Genomic DNA, 16,936 nt, shown 5'->3' on the forward strand with positions numbered 1-16,936 from the left:
TCTCGAGAAGACCTGGCGCAGCACCCCCAAATCGCTCTCCCGAACCGTCCGCTGCCAGCCGCTTCAACGGACGCAGGAAGGAGCGCCGATCTCCCGTCTCACGGCGTCGCAGCTCGCACCGGCCAGACTGATGTGGGTTGACTCCTGTTGCTCTCGTGTCGACCGCGAAGCCACTACCCCTCGCTATACGCCGCGGCCCACTGGACTCACGTGGCGACCTCACATGCGCCGACGCTCAAGACGCAAGACAGACGAGTCATCTTGTGTCCCAGTGCGCGACCGACCAACCGATCGATCCAACCGCGAATGACCATTGCTTGAGCAAACTCGAGCAGACTGGCGGCCTAACGCGCAGACTCAGATGCAGGAACTAAGCCCTACCGGGCGACCACTCGCTGAGTTCTCTTACTGGTGGAGTGGAAAGACTCTCATTTTGCCGACTTTAAAGGTTGATCCGAACGACAGACAGACACTAACTGCCTAACAAATGCGGGCGAGAGACTGACCCAGACTGACCGACTGACGAACTCATAGCACCCTTAAATGTGAACAGACAACCTTTCCCCTTTCCCATCAGAGGGAGACACCTAAGCTGCGATTGCCACTGCAGCGCCACCACCAGAAACGGAGGGCGACTGCTTCACACTACGCGCTGCGGCGCGCTCTCCAAAACAGCAAATTTTACCGCGGCTCATCGCTCAAAAGAGGAAAGGCCACTGGACCTGATGGGATACCAGTTTGATTTTACACAGAGTACGCGAAGGAACTTTCCCCCCCTTGTTGCAGCGGTGTACTGTAGGTATCTAGAGGAGCGTGGCGTTCCGAAAGATTGGAAAAGGGCCCAGATCATCACCGTTTTCAGGATGGGACGTCGAGCAGATGTGCAGAACTACAGACCTATATCTCTAACGTTGATCAGTTGTCGAAGTTTGGAACACGTATTATGTTCGAGTATAATGAGTTTTCTGGAGACTAGAAATCTACTCTGTAGGAATCAGCATGGATTTCGAAGTCGGAGAACACTGCAGTAAGAAAACAGATAAAGATGGCAAAGGAGGAGATTCATGTGGATCTTACCTTGAGGTTGTTTCGAGGTTGTAGAGTGAGATACTTGTACTCGCAGAGCGAATAAAATGTACGAACATGAGCGACGCAGCTATGTTCTATTCCAGCTGGTGAACAGGGCAAGGCGGCGAAAGCCTGTAGCAAGACTCTCCGCGATGGTGACGAACCTGCAGCTGCTGATGCGTCTCGTAGCTAATGTAGCGGTGGCGAGTCCTTTTAGCTACTGCCACGTTCCTGTAAGCTGAAATGTTGCCATCCTCGTGTTTCATTCTTTTCACTCAGCAAACTTTATTCTTCGATATGATAGGGGAATTTCCTTCATAATTTTTAATGTGCGTGCTGTAGGGCTGTATTATAAATGGGAATGGGCGATAACTGTATAGGATTTTCTTCCTAATTCTAAAATGTATGGTGACTCTGTATCTCTGATAGTTATCGGGGAGTGGAATTACGACCCAACGGTTTCCACCAGTTCCAGGAGATGATGCGAGTGTCCGCCTCCGTAGTGTAACGGTAGGGTTACCGCTTACCACGCAAGGGGCATGGGTTCGATTCCCGGCAGGGGACTGGGTGTTGTGTGTCCTTCATCATCATTGACTCGCAAGTCGCCGAAGTGGCTACGGCGGTCAACCTCCCCGAATGGACCCTCCCGTCCAACAATGCCATACGACCATTTCATTTTTTACCGGACACACTACATGTGGGGGGAGGGGGAGGGGGGGAGGGGGGAGGGACACTGACGCCCACCTAACCGCGGGGAGCAGCAGCAGGCCTTCAGCCAATTTTCTGTCGCTGAGTACAGTTTGAACCAGCTTTGACAATATAATCAACGCACGTTCTCCGAAAGGATTTTGACCGGCCTTGCAGTGCTGCATGCCTTGTAAAGATAACATCTCACTATAGTGTACGAGCCACAGGGAGCCTCGACAGGCAGTTGTCTTACCTCATGCCGTCAGGCTGCCAGCGCCACAATCGTAAACATTGGGAGATGAAATTTACAGAATGTCTTGGTGGGGTGGCTTTTGGCTGGTTGCTGCTCGCAACATTGGGAGCGGCGATTTGCAAGAGGTCACCGCTGAAACTTTCTAGAACAGCGTAAAATTGTAAGAAGTCTTATGTTTGGGGGAATGAGGTATGCAGTCTCAAATTGGGTTAAACTGCAAGTTTGATGCGGTCATACCGCGAAGTAGCAGGGAGCGTAAACTTACAGAGGATTCGGGTTTAGATCGGCGGAGGCAGTCATCTGGAACTGGAGTCGACCAGTCGATCCGGCTTTAGCAGTTTAAGAGGACGGCCAGCAGTTCTCTGGAGGGCAGGTGAGCCGCGCCGTACCAGAGGCCGCCTCAGCCTGTGACCTCGCCGCACCTCGTGTCACATAATTTATGAAAGTTTCGCAGCGAAAGCGGCGACAAAATCGCACAGGATGGTAGGCGCATTGTTTCACATTAACTGATTAGTCTATCGTAACGTGACCTCTCGGCTATGTTTCTGCCCTGTGGGGTTCTCACTCCTTTACTCACTTACTTTCCAATGCAGTCACCACCAACACTTAATTTCGCAATTAATGGTCGGTTAACATGAGTGGACACGTCTCTTATCCATTTGGTTTATTCTGCTTCAACATTTATGGTCCGTACTTCTCACACACAGATAAGTGTGTCCGTAGCAGCACCGCTTTTATTTAGGGGTTAGGTTGGGTTATTTGGGGAAGGACACCAAACAGCGAGGTCATCGATCTCATCGGATTAGGGAAGGATGGGGAAGGAAGTCGGCCGTGCCCTTTCAACGGAACCAACCCGGCATTTGCCGGGAGCGATTTAGGGAAATCACGGAAAACCTGTATCAGGATGGCCTGACGCTGGGTTGAACCGTCGTCCTCCCGAATGCGAGTTTAATTTAGGAATTAAGGGTTAGTTAGCACGGCTGGACACGTGTCTCATACATTCGCTTTACCTCGTTTTAACATTTCTGGTCCGTTCCTTCTCAGTGATTCAGACTTACCCTGTGCAGAGTTGTTTTATCCAATGTTTGTTCTGAGGAGAATCGTTTGAAATTGCAGTCAGTAAGCGTGTGTGATTTGTAATACTTGTTTTATTACAGCAGCTGATAGCTCCCATCAACACTTTGCAATTATTAATGTTCGTCAGTGCACCTCTTATAGCAAAGGTTTCCCTCCGTTACCTAGAACACAAGTGATTATCATACATCTGGACAGTAGTGGGGGACTTGCACCATGAGTGGGGATACTCGGTGCATGTCAGTGACAAATTAGACTGAGGAGAGCTTCAACCCCAGCTGCGTCTTACAAAGCTGCCAACCTCAGAAAATAGTGCTGTTGCTAACTACGTGGGAGAGCAGGGGCCAAAACCTATGTGCTTAGATACAGGAACTGACTACGTCTTTTGACTGACAGAGATTTCCAGTTCAAATTCCAAACGTCGGAAGGGGGATTCTCATGTCTCCATGAGGATGAAGAACTATCGTTCGAGGCCTATGTAGTTTGCTACCATTTTCTGTAAACCATTAACTCAGGTTTTAATGACGGCAACAGAAATGCGTTGTCACATTCAGGTGCCCGAGTATGTTTAAATCATTGTCATTGAGCTATCTTTTATATCAAAAATTTTGTAACCTGGATTGAATTTTGAAGGCACTCGAAACAAAACTGATAATGTGTACGCCGGTGGGAAGTTCATTATTAACGGGTCCTGAATCTGTTTATTAATTCGCAGACGATTCTTTCTTTGTTTCCGTCTTTATACGGCCGCCAACGCGCGCGTCTCATCTCGTCGCAGTTGTAGAATCATGGAACGTATTTTGTGCTCAGACATAATGACCTTTCTAGACTCTCAGAAGCTCATCTGAAGAAACCAGCACGGTTTTAGGAAACAGCTGCCATGAGAGACACAGCTGGCCCTCTTTGTGCATGATATACAACAGGCTCTAGATACCGGCTCCCTGGTTGATGCTATATTTCTCGACTTTCGAAAGGCGCTCGACTCAGTTCCGCTCTGTCGCTTGCTACAAAAAGTGCGCGCTTACGGTCTATCCAATGACATATGCGGTTGCATAGAAAGTTTTCTAACAGACAGGGAGCAGTATGTCGTCCTGAACGTGGTAACTTCAAGAGAAACAAGAGTAACTTCAGGTGTGCCCCAGGGCATCGTAATAGGTCCTCTGCTTTTTACGATTTGCATAAACGATCTGGTTGATGGTATTGACAGCGACCTTAGACTGTTTGCCGAAGAAGCTGTAGTCTACAGGAAAGTAGTATCACACGAAATTTGTGAACAAATCAATGAGGATTTGCAGAAAATAAATGCGTGGCGTAATGACTGGCAGTTATCTCTAAATATTAGTAAGTGTAACCTAATGCGTATAACAAGGCGAAAATCCCCATTAATATATGAGCACAAAATAAATGATCAGTCTTTGGAAGCGGTAACATCAGTCAAGTATCTGTGTGTGACTATTCGACATGATGTCAAGTGGAATGACCAGAAGGGGGAAGGCGAACTCTAGATTGCGGTTTATTGGTAGAATCCTGAAGCGATGCAGTCCTTCAACAAAGCAAATAGCTTCCAATACGTTAGTTCGTCAAGTCTTAGAGTACTGTTAGTCTGTATGGGACCCTTACCAGTTGGGTCTGATTCAAGAGATTGAGAAGGTCCAAAGAAGAGTGGCAAGATTCGTGAATGGTACATTTAGCCATCACGAGAGCGTTACAAATCTCATAGAAAGGTTGAAGTGGGACACACTAGCAGATAGACGACGCGCTAAACAGAAGGGACTGCTCACTAAATTCCGAAATCCAATCTTCGCCGAGGATGTAGAGCATATATTATTACCACCAATTTTCAAATCGCATAATGATCATCAATCAAAGACAAGGGAAATAAGAGCTCGTACTGAGGCGCTCAGACAGTGGTTTTTCCCTCGCGCGATCCGCTAGTGGAACAGAGGAAATACGACTTTGGCGCGAATTGCGCCCTCCGCTTGGTAGCTAGCGAAGTATATACGTAGATGTAGTTCGTTGCGTTGCAAACTGATAAGCTGGTGTGTAGATGCCTCCGCAACTGACTGTTACTCGAACCCTGTATTCAGCAGCGTTCACGAGGATCAACACGTTCGGCAAGAAATTCCTTTTCGCTGCAGGTAGCGAGTGGTTGACGTTTGCCAGGCGTTCGTGCCGCTCCACTCTTCGAGAGCGGCCTGGCTGCCGTTCCCCCTCTGTTGTACTGCAGCCGTTCCTTAGCCTCGCAGTGACAGGTGTCAGCCGAAGCCATTCCCGGATATACCCCGCACGCGAGGGCGCCGCCGGCGATAAGGCCCGGCGACCTGACAGGTGGCCAGCAGGTAGATTACGGGCCGCTCCGTCTACGTACACGTCACCAGCACGCGCCGCAGTCGGCAAAAACGTCCGTCCCGCGGAGCGGCGGTACGGCTGTGCCGTCGGCGGCGCGGCGGAAGCCGTCTGGCTCAAAGGCAGGCGCCAGGTCGATATCATCCGGCACGGCACGGGTGGCGGGGAGGGGGGGGGGGGCAGGGGGCAGGGGGCCGGCGGCGTCGCGGTGCGGGGGCGGCGGGCGGCATTCCGCCAGGCAACAAGCGCGCTGCCACCGCCGCCAGCGGGGAGCCGGTCGCGACCTCTCCATTCGTCGGCCGCGCTGCCCGTAGCGACCGTAGAATTACGAGTACTTCAAGTGCTCCGTCGGTGCAAATACTGAAGATTTGTATTTTCTGCACTATATAAGTGATTCAATTCAATGGGTTAACACCATCAGCGTACTGCAATCAGCGTATTGCTGATAGAAATAGGAAGTGTTTCACTACGAACATAACGACCGAAGGCTATGTACTATCTCAAATAGTTATATATGCAGGGCATGCACAGCTGATGAATATCATGATCAATGAAATCATAGGTTCCACCTGCTGAAACTTTGTTTCTATTAACTACGGTACCACTTTCACGGCTTACAGCCGATCTTCATGTGTTAACTACTGTCCGAGAACTAAAGTATAATTATAAACTGTATTGCAAATTTGTACTTTTATATCGGGATTATTTGAAGACTTATACAGGGACTCACAAAAATTAGTAGATTAACCCATCATAAGAATCCACCGTTTTTTAATCAAGATAATGCCATTCAGAAACTATAGTCAGTGTTTTTAGGAAACCTATATAAACTACGGCTACTTGGGAAAGTGCTAATGTTTCCGACTAGATTGAACCGACACATTGACTACTGATTGCATGTAAAAGTATCCTCACTGAATAGCCACAGATACTAGTATACCTGCTTAATATCGTGTAGGGCCCCGGCGACCATGCAGAAGTCCCGCAACACGACGTCACATGGACTCAACTAACCTCTGAAGTAGTGCTGGAGAAAACTGACGCCATGAATCCTGCAGGGCTGTCCGTAAATCCGTAAGAGTACGAGGGAGCCGAGATCGCATCTGAACAGCAGATTGCAATGCATCCCAGACATCCTCAATAATGTTCATGTATGGGGAGTTTGGTGGCCATCGGAAGTGTTTAAGCTCAGAATGGTGTTCCTCTAGCCACTCTGTAGCAATCCTGGACGTGTGGTGTTGTAGCATTGTCCTGCTGGAATTGCCCAAAATCTCCCGGAATGCATAATTGACACGAATGGATGCAGGCGATCCTTACATGCGTGTCACCTGTCAAGAGTCGTATCTTGACGTATCATGGGTCCAATATCACACCAACTGACACGCCCCACAGCATTACAGAGCGTCCACCAGCTTGAACAGCCGCTGCTTACATGCAGGGTCCTTGGATTCATGAGGTTGCCACCATACCCGTACACATCCATCCGCTCAATACAATTTGATACGAGACTCGTCCGACCAGGTAACGTGTTTCCAGTCATCAACAGTCCAATGTTGGTGTTGACCCACGCGAGGCGTAAAGTTTTGTGTCGTGCCGTGATCAAGTGTACACAGTGGGCCTTTGGCTCTGAAAGAACATTTCGATAGTGTTTCGTTGAACTGTTTGCATTCTGACACTCGTTGATGGCCCAGCACTGGAATTTTGGGGAATTTGCGGAAGGGTTCCACTTAACGTTGAGCGACTCTCTTCAGTCGTCGTTGGTTCCATTCTAGCAGGATCTTTTTCCGGTCGCAGCGATGTCGGATATTTGATGTTTTACCGGATTCCTGATCTTCACGGTACACTCGTGAAATGATCGTACTGGAAAATCCCCACTTAATCGCTACCTCGTAGATGCTGTGTCCCATCGCTCGTGGGCCGACTATTAAACCACATTCAAACTCACTTATATCTTGATAACCTGCCATTGTAGCAGCAGTAACTGATCTGTCAACTGCCCCGACTTCAGTGCCGTATTCTGCCTGTTTACATATCTCTGTATTAGAATATACACGCCTATACCAGTTTCTTTGGCGCTTTCGTGTATAAGGAAATGAAACTGTGCTTGAGGCTAAAGCCGATATCGAAGATGAAGCTCAAACGCAGTTAACGGTGAAAACAGTGCACAACCATCGGTAGCAAGTAGAATAAAATACGCAGGCCGCTTTCTTCCCATCTCAAGCCAGCCCCAGAGGTCTCAGCTTGCGCGAGTAGGCCCCGCCTTCACCGGCCACCAGGACACGCTGACTGCCCAGGTAGGTAAGAACCGTCACATGGACTCTGTGTCGCGATACACACGTCACCAAGAGCGCTGGGTTACAATACAGTTTACCGTAAAAGCAATCAAGGTCTCCCAGTGCTTCAAATACAAGTGGCTACTCAGCGGGTTCTGTATACAGCCTTCCTTGTGTCCACAAATTTCCACTTCCTCCAACAGATTCAAAACCTGGCCTTTTTATTTTCTTTTGGAGGACTGCAAGGATTTCAGGAAGACCTGTGGTACGATGCTCTTCATCCCGCACGGACGAGGTTCATCAAGATTTGGATTTTTTTTTTTTTAATTAAAATGTTCCTGGGGCCTTTCACTGAAGGACGTACGAGTCTGCCTTATGGCCTTATGTGTTTCATTGGGCAATCATAGCATTTCATAGAGCAATCAAGTTTTGAATCTATTGGAGGTAGTGGAACGTTTTAGCTATAAAAAAGATAGTATACACATGTCAAATGGACGCTTTGAATTAAAACATCGGAATATTTTGGAAAAATTTGATTGCTTCCACTGTGAACTGTATTTTAGGAGAGCGTCACCTGTAGGTAGGGACACAATTTGATAGTTACTATTTACTTAGTCAGTCAGTGATTCCTGGTGGCCGGTGAAGACAGTGCCCAGTTTCGCAAGCTGCGCCTTCCGTGTCAAGTTTGAGAAGCTAAGAAAGCGGCCTGCCTACTTGGTACCTACGATCCAGCAATGTTTCCACCGATAACTCCGTTGATAATATTCTCTGAATTATAGTACCTTGACTACGAACTTTGGATTCATCTCTGATGTAGTAACGTAGTAATTTCTGTTAACATAAGTTTCCAAATGATTTTAAACAGAGTGTTCAGAAATTCCCGTTACAGACTTGTAGGACTCATGAAGAAGAGTGAGGGTATAATATTTTGAACAGGAAACCATGTCCAGAAAAGAACCGTTTCTATTCTACGATGGTTTCAGTTCATATTTTTAACTCATCCACTTCCGCTTGAGGAACTGAATTAGGCGTGATGCACTACTCTTATTCGGTAACAGTTCTAAAGCAAACGTAACGAAACACACACCTATCACTTAAGTACTCTTGTTTGTATTAATATATTAGCATTAAGTGTTTACATTATTCCAAATCCAAAAAGCTCACAGCATGCACAGAACAGTAGAGAGACAAAGCAGACGTTGAGTGACGTCAGGGGACCGTCTGACATACTACACCTCAGCATACCAGAATAAGCAACTCTGAGACATTTCTCTTTCCCTTAGAAAACGCGTACGCATAGACATGTGAATTGAAACCGCCGTGGAACGGAAACGGTACGCTTCCGGGCATGGTTCCCATTCAGATTGTTACGTACTCACTCCCCTCTGCAAGTGCTAGGCATCTGCAATGGGAATTTTCGAAAACCCTGTATAATAGCACAAATTTACAATACAGTTTGTATTTCAATTCTTAAATATGCATGTTTCAGCTTGTATGTGAAGCTATAAGCCGTGAATCCAGTAGTGTGATTAGTCAAAACCGAGTTTCACCAGCTGCCAGCCATAATTTAATCCCCCATATACACTATCTGATGAAATATATGAAGATGGTATCTGTTCTTTCGGACATGTCCGAATGTCAGTAAGATAGTCTGCTGCGAGTAATGAGTGTAATTGGCAGGGGCACTACGAAAGTTGGGAATGTGGTCTCACGGGGAGCGTGCAATGGATAAATCCTTGCAGTCGCTCTATACTCTGTGCCCTTGGTGGTTCAGATGGATAGAGTGTCTGCCATGTAAGCAGGAGATCCCGGGTTCGAGTCCCGGTTGGGGCTCATATTTTCTGCCGTCCCGGTTGATATATATCAACGCCTGTCGGCAGTGTAGGGTCTTGATTTAATTATCACTTCTTCTGATGAAAACCGAGCATTAGATGTCTACAGACGTGGACCCAGCAGTATAAGAGAAGGTGGGGGAGGATTGTGTTGTCAGTACAGACGCATTAACAACAGACTGATCGATCAGGGGACCTCATTGACTTCTAATGTGGAGGTAACCTGAGTAACAGATTCATCAACGAAATTTCAAATCATCCAAAGCTGCTCATGCCGACTGTTGGTGATGTGACTGTGAAGTAGAAACGCGAAGTAACAACGGCAGCTAAACGAAATATCAGGCAGAATACACCTACCGAGTGACAGAGATCGTCTAATATCGCGGAGAGCTGTTGAAGAACGTCCGATGGAATCGGCGGAAGGAATCACTTGTGAGTTCCTAAGTGGTAGGAAAAGTCCAGCTAGAGCGATGACTGTGCTTCGGGAGTTAAACCGTATGGGGTGCAATGGTAAGAGCAGCTCTGTATAAGCGACGCATTTCTGCAGCCATTGCGAAGCTAAGCTTTTACTGGTGTAAAGAGCTACGCCACTGGAGAGTGGATGAAAAACAAATGTGTGTGAATTCCTAAGGGACCAAACTGCTAAGGTCACCGGTTCCTAGTCTTATATACCTCATAAACTATGCTAAGAACAACACACACACCCAGGACTCGAACCTCCAGCGGGAGGGGCCGTGCAGTCCGTGACATGACACCTCAAATCATACGGGCAATCCGCGCGGCAGAGTGAATGCCCGCTGGCAGTCCGATGGAAGCGTTTGGGTTTCACGAGTGCTGGGAGAACTCTATCTTGTATCATGTGTGGTGCCAACGGAGGGCGTTGTGTTACGGTGTGGGTGTGTTTTTCGTCATTGGCAAGTGCTTTCCTGATAGCGCTTGAAAAACCGCTAAATGCTGAAGGATATACACATATTCTACAGCATTCTGTACAGCGTACAGTACAGGAACAGTTCGGAGACGATGACTGAATCAGCACCACAATGCAATCTTTTATAATGTTTGGATACGGTAATTAACTTTTATGAAAATTTTGATTTTTCCAACTCACTGTTACCTATAGTTACGGATCATTGTTGTATAACACATTCTCCGACTTCTTGCCGCGTCTGTTCAGGTATATCAACAACACCTGTCGGCCTCTGAGCGTTTCAATTAATTATCATATATTCTAGAGAAGCTTCACGGTCATCAATGGTATCTGTTCTTTCGAGAGCAGTCACTATCTTCATATATAGTTAAAGGCTACCCAGCCATAGACCTTCTTCTGTGCGAATGCGCACAAGTTGCCCGAACTCTTACAGTAATCGTCACCATAGTGTGCGCTAGTAATGAGTGGATGGGCACATTACGTATGTAGGTACATTACGTATGTAGATTGCGGACAGTCGGGAATGTGGGTCTCACGGGAAGCGTGCGAGGGATAAGTCACTGCAGTCGCGCTATTCATTTGTGTCCTCGGTGGCTCAGATGGATCAGTGCGAGTCCGCGTCTTGGTTGTGCCATGGCGCACTCGTACCGCAAGTCACAATTAAGATCACATTTCAAGCGGACTACGCAAGACCTCGAGCACTTGACACTGAACGTTTCATCCGGGAAGAACTTCATATTGCAACCCAAGACATCATTGGGATCCATTTTTCTATAACACAAAGTGTCGTATGCATAAAACTGAGCCGGCTGCGATGGCCGTGCGGCTCTGGCGCTGCAGTCCGGAACCGCGAGGCTGCTACGGTCGCAGGTTCGAATCCTGCCTCGGGCATGGGTGTGTGTGATGCCCTTAGGTTAGTTAGGTTTAAGTATTTCTAAGATCTAGGGGACTTATGACCTAAGATGTTGAGTCCCATAGTGCTCAGAGCCATTTGAACCATAAAACTGATCAATGAAGAGGCGTGCACTAATGTTGTGTGCCGACACACGCATGCACTTAAATTTAAGCATCCTGATGGCCACATAGGAACGGTAACGATTGATCACGCTGGATCAGGCCTTCGCCGTCTGAGGGTCTTCGAGCTGCCATTCAAAGACCCGGCAGATGTTGTGATGACATCTTTCAAACCGCACGGCAACGTGGCTGAAAAATGGCAAACGTTTGAGAGCGACAAATTAAGATTGCACTGACGAAGCATGTGCCATCCTATTTAATAATTGGCTGTGGTCAGGAAGGACATGTCCGATCGGCCTGTACTCAGACACCGGTTGGTGAAGTTCCATCCACGGCGACGCCTGCTTCACTCCCCATCACGTATGCAGCGGCTGCAACCGCAACAGCTGTTCCTTCCAAGGATCGTAACACCGTGTTGCAGTCAGTGGTCGCTGACAGTGTGGCGGGCAGCATATCCCCCTCTACGACGTCATCGGCAGACTTGCCTCAAGGCGGTGATCAGTTGTCCCACCGTGACGAACCTAAAGAGAAGATGGAAGTAGAAACAGAAATTGTCCCGACATCTCCCTTCCTACCAATGGAGACGGCATCAGACGATTGCCGCCCGCACTCTGACACAGAACAACGTCCGAAAACAACGGTCCCCCCGCAAACGCAAGAAACGGCGCCATACGCCATCCGATGACTGCGTGCTTCGGATGTCGGACGACACTCAGGACTTTACCACCACAGCTGACCCTTACCGTCACGATGCTACGGCGGATACAGTTTCTGAGCCTCGGTCTGACACCACCACTTCTGCTACTGAACATGCGCGCGAGCGCTCTACTGAAAGCACTGAACAACAGTTACCAATTGCTGCATATCATTCTTGGGCGGATGATGTCGAGGATGAGCCACAGCACAAGGAGGATGCCGAGGGCAGTGATGCTCACTCTGCTGTACCAAGCACCGACCAACCACAGTGACTACGGCTGTATCGTCAGCGTATGTGAGGCCGACCCTGCTGCCCACACCTGGCCTCCTAAATAACCCAGTTGCCAACCTAGCTGACCAAACATACCGTCTAGCAACGATTAACATCAACAACATAACCTAACGATGCTACAGGATCTGCTCAAAGCAGCAGGCATCGACATTGCGCTCGTTCAAGAGTTGTATGTCGCAGACTTCAAGGAAACCCATGGCTACAAGACTTGGGTCTCACATGCGTCGGCCAATGACGTGTGGTGATCTTCCTCCGCGAAGGTATACCCGCAGAAAACGTCGGGTATGTCTCTGACAGCAGAGGCATGGCTCTTACTATCCAAGAAGTCAAACTTATTAACATCCATGCGCCTTCAGGATTTGGTCGGCGTCGCGAACGATCCGCATTTTTCGCTCATACAATCACGCCCCTCTTTATAGGCCATCATGGCGCCTTGATATTCGGAGGGGACTTCAACTGTAGCCATGCACCTACGGATCAGTTACCACAGTGCTACCGACAATTATAAATAATCTTCAATTGGTGGACTCGTGGGAACATGTTTGTGGCGATAGGCCCGGATTTACTCACTACACCAGCCATTTCTCCAGCAGCATCGACCGGATTTACATCTCGCGCTACATAGCTGTGGAGACGAGAGCTGCGGAAGTTTGGCCCACAGAATTTTCTGACCACGAGGCCTACATCTGTGCCATTACCCTCGGCCGCCAGAAGGTATGGCATAGCTGTGGTCCTTGGAAGTTGAACGTCGCCCACCTAGCCTCTCAGGAATGCCCCCTCCCCCCCCCCCCCCCTTATAGAGAACACGTGGGATCCTTGTTGCCACCGGCGTGGCTCCTACCGGTCTACACTGTCGTGGTTGTTACTCTGCGCCAAACCAGCCCTCCGGAAGACCTTGATAGGCTACGGATGAGATGTAGCAGCATGGAAGAGCTATACCATGGACTTTTACTACAGCATCTTAAGGGACTCATTGCCGTACTCACCTGCAAGGCAGGTGACGGTGAACCGTGCCAAGGCACATGTCATCAGATTAACACGATGCCACCTTCAGGGTGCGATCGTCAGAGCGCGCACTCAAGACAGAGTGCCCAGGACGAGTCGTCCATGTACCACGTCATTGCAGAAAGACGGCGCCGACGCAGAACACTGATCCAAGCTATCAGGACGGAAGACGGACGACGCCTTGATACCCAGCGCGATATAGGAAACGCCCTTCATGCTCACTACACTAGGCTGTACTCGGAATACCGACATCCCCCAAAGGTGATCGACGAAGTCTCTCAACTCACTTATGGCACGATATCTCCGATAGCGGCGGCGGATCTGACTGCAGATGTAACGAAAGCGGAAATCATTGAAGCAATACAGGCTGGGGCTGCTCATAAGTCCCCGGGACCTCATGGCCTCCCTCTGGAATTTTACCGGACATATCAACAATTGCTGGCAACAGCATGGACTGACATTTGCTGCGATCTTATGTCTCCCACGACGCAGATCCCTGGGGCGTTCCTAGGACTTATTGTGCCCATACACAAACCACTCAACAGTGACTTGAAGATTTTCACCCGGCTTCTGGCGGCACGCCTAAAGCGATCGGTACAATGTGTTGTGTCGCAGGACCAGGCGTCGTTATGTAGCGACCATAATATTCGCACTGCATTGTGCCGATATCGATATCGTGGTAGCCAAAGCTCACCAACTACCAGGAGTTTTGGCCTCATTCTACTTTATCCAGGCCTTTGACATAGTCGACCACACATTTTTGATGGAGGTACTGCGACACATGGGGTATCCGGACATCACGGTTAAGGAATTGATGTGTCTCCTACGCGGCGCGACGTCCAAGGTGTTATATAACGGCCGTCTCACGCCGCCGATACAGATCGAGCGATCGGTGCGACAAGGCTGCCTGCCCTCTTTTGGCGATATTGTACGCCCTCGTCTTGGAACCTCTGCGGCCTCCGACAACGCCTGACTGGGATGTCCCTTGGTGGACACACTTTTTACTGGAGTGCCTATGCAGATGATCTGGTACTCATTCTTCGCAGTAATGACTGTTCGTGCAGCACTGGCGATGGTGGCGACCTGCGGCGCGGCGTCGGGTAGCCATCTCAATCTCCACAAATCGCACGCCCTGTCTATAGGCAGAGGTCTACCCGACGAGAGCGTCGCACCGCTACGAATCAGTGACACAATTCGCTGTCTTGGCATTGAATTTACATCTGACATGAAGCGTTCAACAGCCCTTAACTACAGGCGTTTATTGAATCAGATGAGAGCAGGAATAAGTGACCACCGTCTTAGACATCTAGACCTCCTGCAACGGACGCGATATGCTAACGTCTATTTGGCGTCACGTATGCCCATTTTGCACAGATACTCCCGATATCACCTACTCTGGCTCACCGCATGTTGGCGGTTTTGGGACCTTTTGTTAATACGGGCATGTTATTTAAGATTTGTTACGAGTCCCTAGCCCTCCCGAGGAGCAGAGAGGATTTAGGCCTTTGTCATGTTCAGAACAGAGCCCTGTTCGTCAGCTGTCACCTGCAACTGTGGCGACGAAGCCAGACATGCCTCACAAGTCTCTTGTATGTAATTATATGTTAACCGGGGACCTAGAAACAACGGAGCCGCAGCCGCAGTGGTCCACAACCCCACGACGACTGCCGCAGTCCACTTCACCCCTTCGCCGCTCCACACCGAACCCAGGGTTGTTACAAGTCTCTTACTGGAGGCCTTACGACCAACCTCACTCGCACCCCCTGTGACGATATCGTACATCTCAGCATCTTTCTTCTGCATCAGCCAATTCTTCCTTGAATTAAGCTACATCCGTACCGCACTGCTACCCACACGCTTGATGATGACGAGGGCGATATATGCTGCCATGCAAATGAACAGGACGCCGAATGTGATTGAAAGCAAACACCCCACTACAAAGTGGCGCGCTGTGTGGCAGGCAGTGAATGCCAGCACCCTTGATACTGACGTGCAATCTGCATGGTACGTAACAGCTAATGGGAAACAGTTGTGCCAGTCCCGCCTACATCAAATCCACCTCGCCGATTCACCCTTGTGTGCCAGGATAACTACCCGATCACTTGTTTTCCCCGGTGAGATGTATTTCCCAAGAGCAAAAACGAACTCTCTGACGCGGATTAGCGGCCACGCTGTTCACTACCTATTCGGTAATGGCGAAAAGGCAGTACCCGATTTTTGGTATTACCTCAACGAACGACATTGTGCGATCGTCAAGAACCCTTAATACAGGAAATATTTTTCTAATTTTCTTTGGAGCGCATTCCATAATCCGCCTCGCAGCTGGATTATCGATGACATGAGAAGATAACCATAGCACCTCCTTCCAGTTCCTTTTTTTATGAGATTGAACAAACAACGTAAACAACACAGGAACGAGACGACAGTCACAGAAAAATTCGCAGCGGGCTATGGTATGGAGCATCCTTATGTCGTAATGGGACGACTTCCTATTATTCTGTTTATATAGCCGAAGAGGAACGGCTTTCCTTCAGCCATTTGTATGAAAATAAAAAACAATAAAAACACATAAAAACAAACCTTCCAAAATACATTTATCGTTTTTCTCATTTTTTTTGTTTTTTTTTTAACAAGAAAAAGAGGGTTAGCTGCCCTCTATAAAAAAAAAAAAAGATGGCTAGAGAGTCTGCCATGTATTCTAGAGAAGCTGCACGGTCATCAATGGTATCTGTTCTTTCGAGAGCATATATAGTTGAAGGCTGCCCACCCATTGACCTTCGTCTGTGCGAATGCGCACAGGTTGGCCGAAATTTTACATGAATCGTCACCTTAGTGAGCGCGAGTAATGAGTGGATTGGCAAATATCTATTAGGTACATTACGTATGTACATTGTGGACAGTTGGGAATGTGAGTCTCACGGGAAGCGGGCAAAGGATAAGTTCCTGCAGCGCGATATTCATCTGTGCCTTAGGTGGCTCAGGTGGATACAGCGTCTGCCTTGTAAGCAGGAGATCCAGGGTTCGAGTCCCGGTCGGGGCACACATTTTCATCTGTCCCCATCGAGGTATATCAACAACACCTGTCGGGGTCTGAGGGTTTCAATTATTTATCATTGATGAAAAAGACATTCCATTATCCTCGCCAATTTGCTTCTCTGATTCCCTCAGATGCTATGCGATGGGTGCGTAGCGCATCGGAATATGCTTCATTAACAGAGCATCATGAATACTGGGCGACCACCCTGAGTAATTAGCTGTGCACCGAGTGGGGTTCCATGGTGTCCACCCAGCAGATCCGTGTACGTCGTTTGACCAAAATGGGGTACACAGAAAACAAAACCAAAATTGAGGGGCTTGATGAAACCACAAAGACACAAGCATCGGTGTTGGAAACGATGTAAGGTGGTTCCGCAGTTGTACAGGGCGATAGACCAGTCCAAGAAAGGGAAACTGTTACTAAATAATTGG

At 48.5% G+C, this 16,936-nt stretch overlaps 1 protein-coding gene and 1 non-coding gene across 2 annotated transcripts in view; one reads left to right on the forward strand and one right to left on the reverse strand.

Moving 5' to 3' along the window:
• LOC124622709 (acetylcholine receptor subunit alpha-L1) overlaps positions 1-16,936 on the reverse strand; it is a 565,111-nt gene that overhangs the window by 483,729 nt on the left and 64,446 nt on the right. The gene's annotated exons all lie outside the window — the stretch shown is intronic.
• On the forward strand, positions 16,434-16,508 carry Trnat-ugu. Its single transcript has one exon. It is a non-coding gene; the product is annotated as a tRNA-Thr (tRNA).

The sequence above is a fragment of the Schistocerca americana genome, chromosome 7 (genome assembly GCF_021461395.2).
Source record: "Schistocerca americana isolate TAMUIC-IGC-003095 chromosome 7, iqSchAmer2.1, whole genome shotgun sequence".
Lineage (NCBI taxonomy): Eukaryota > Metazoa > Arthropoda > Insecta > Orthoptera > Acrididae > Schistocerca > Schistocerca americana.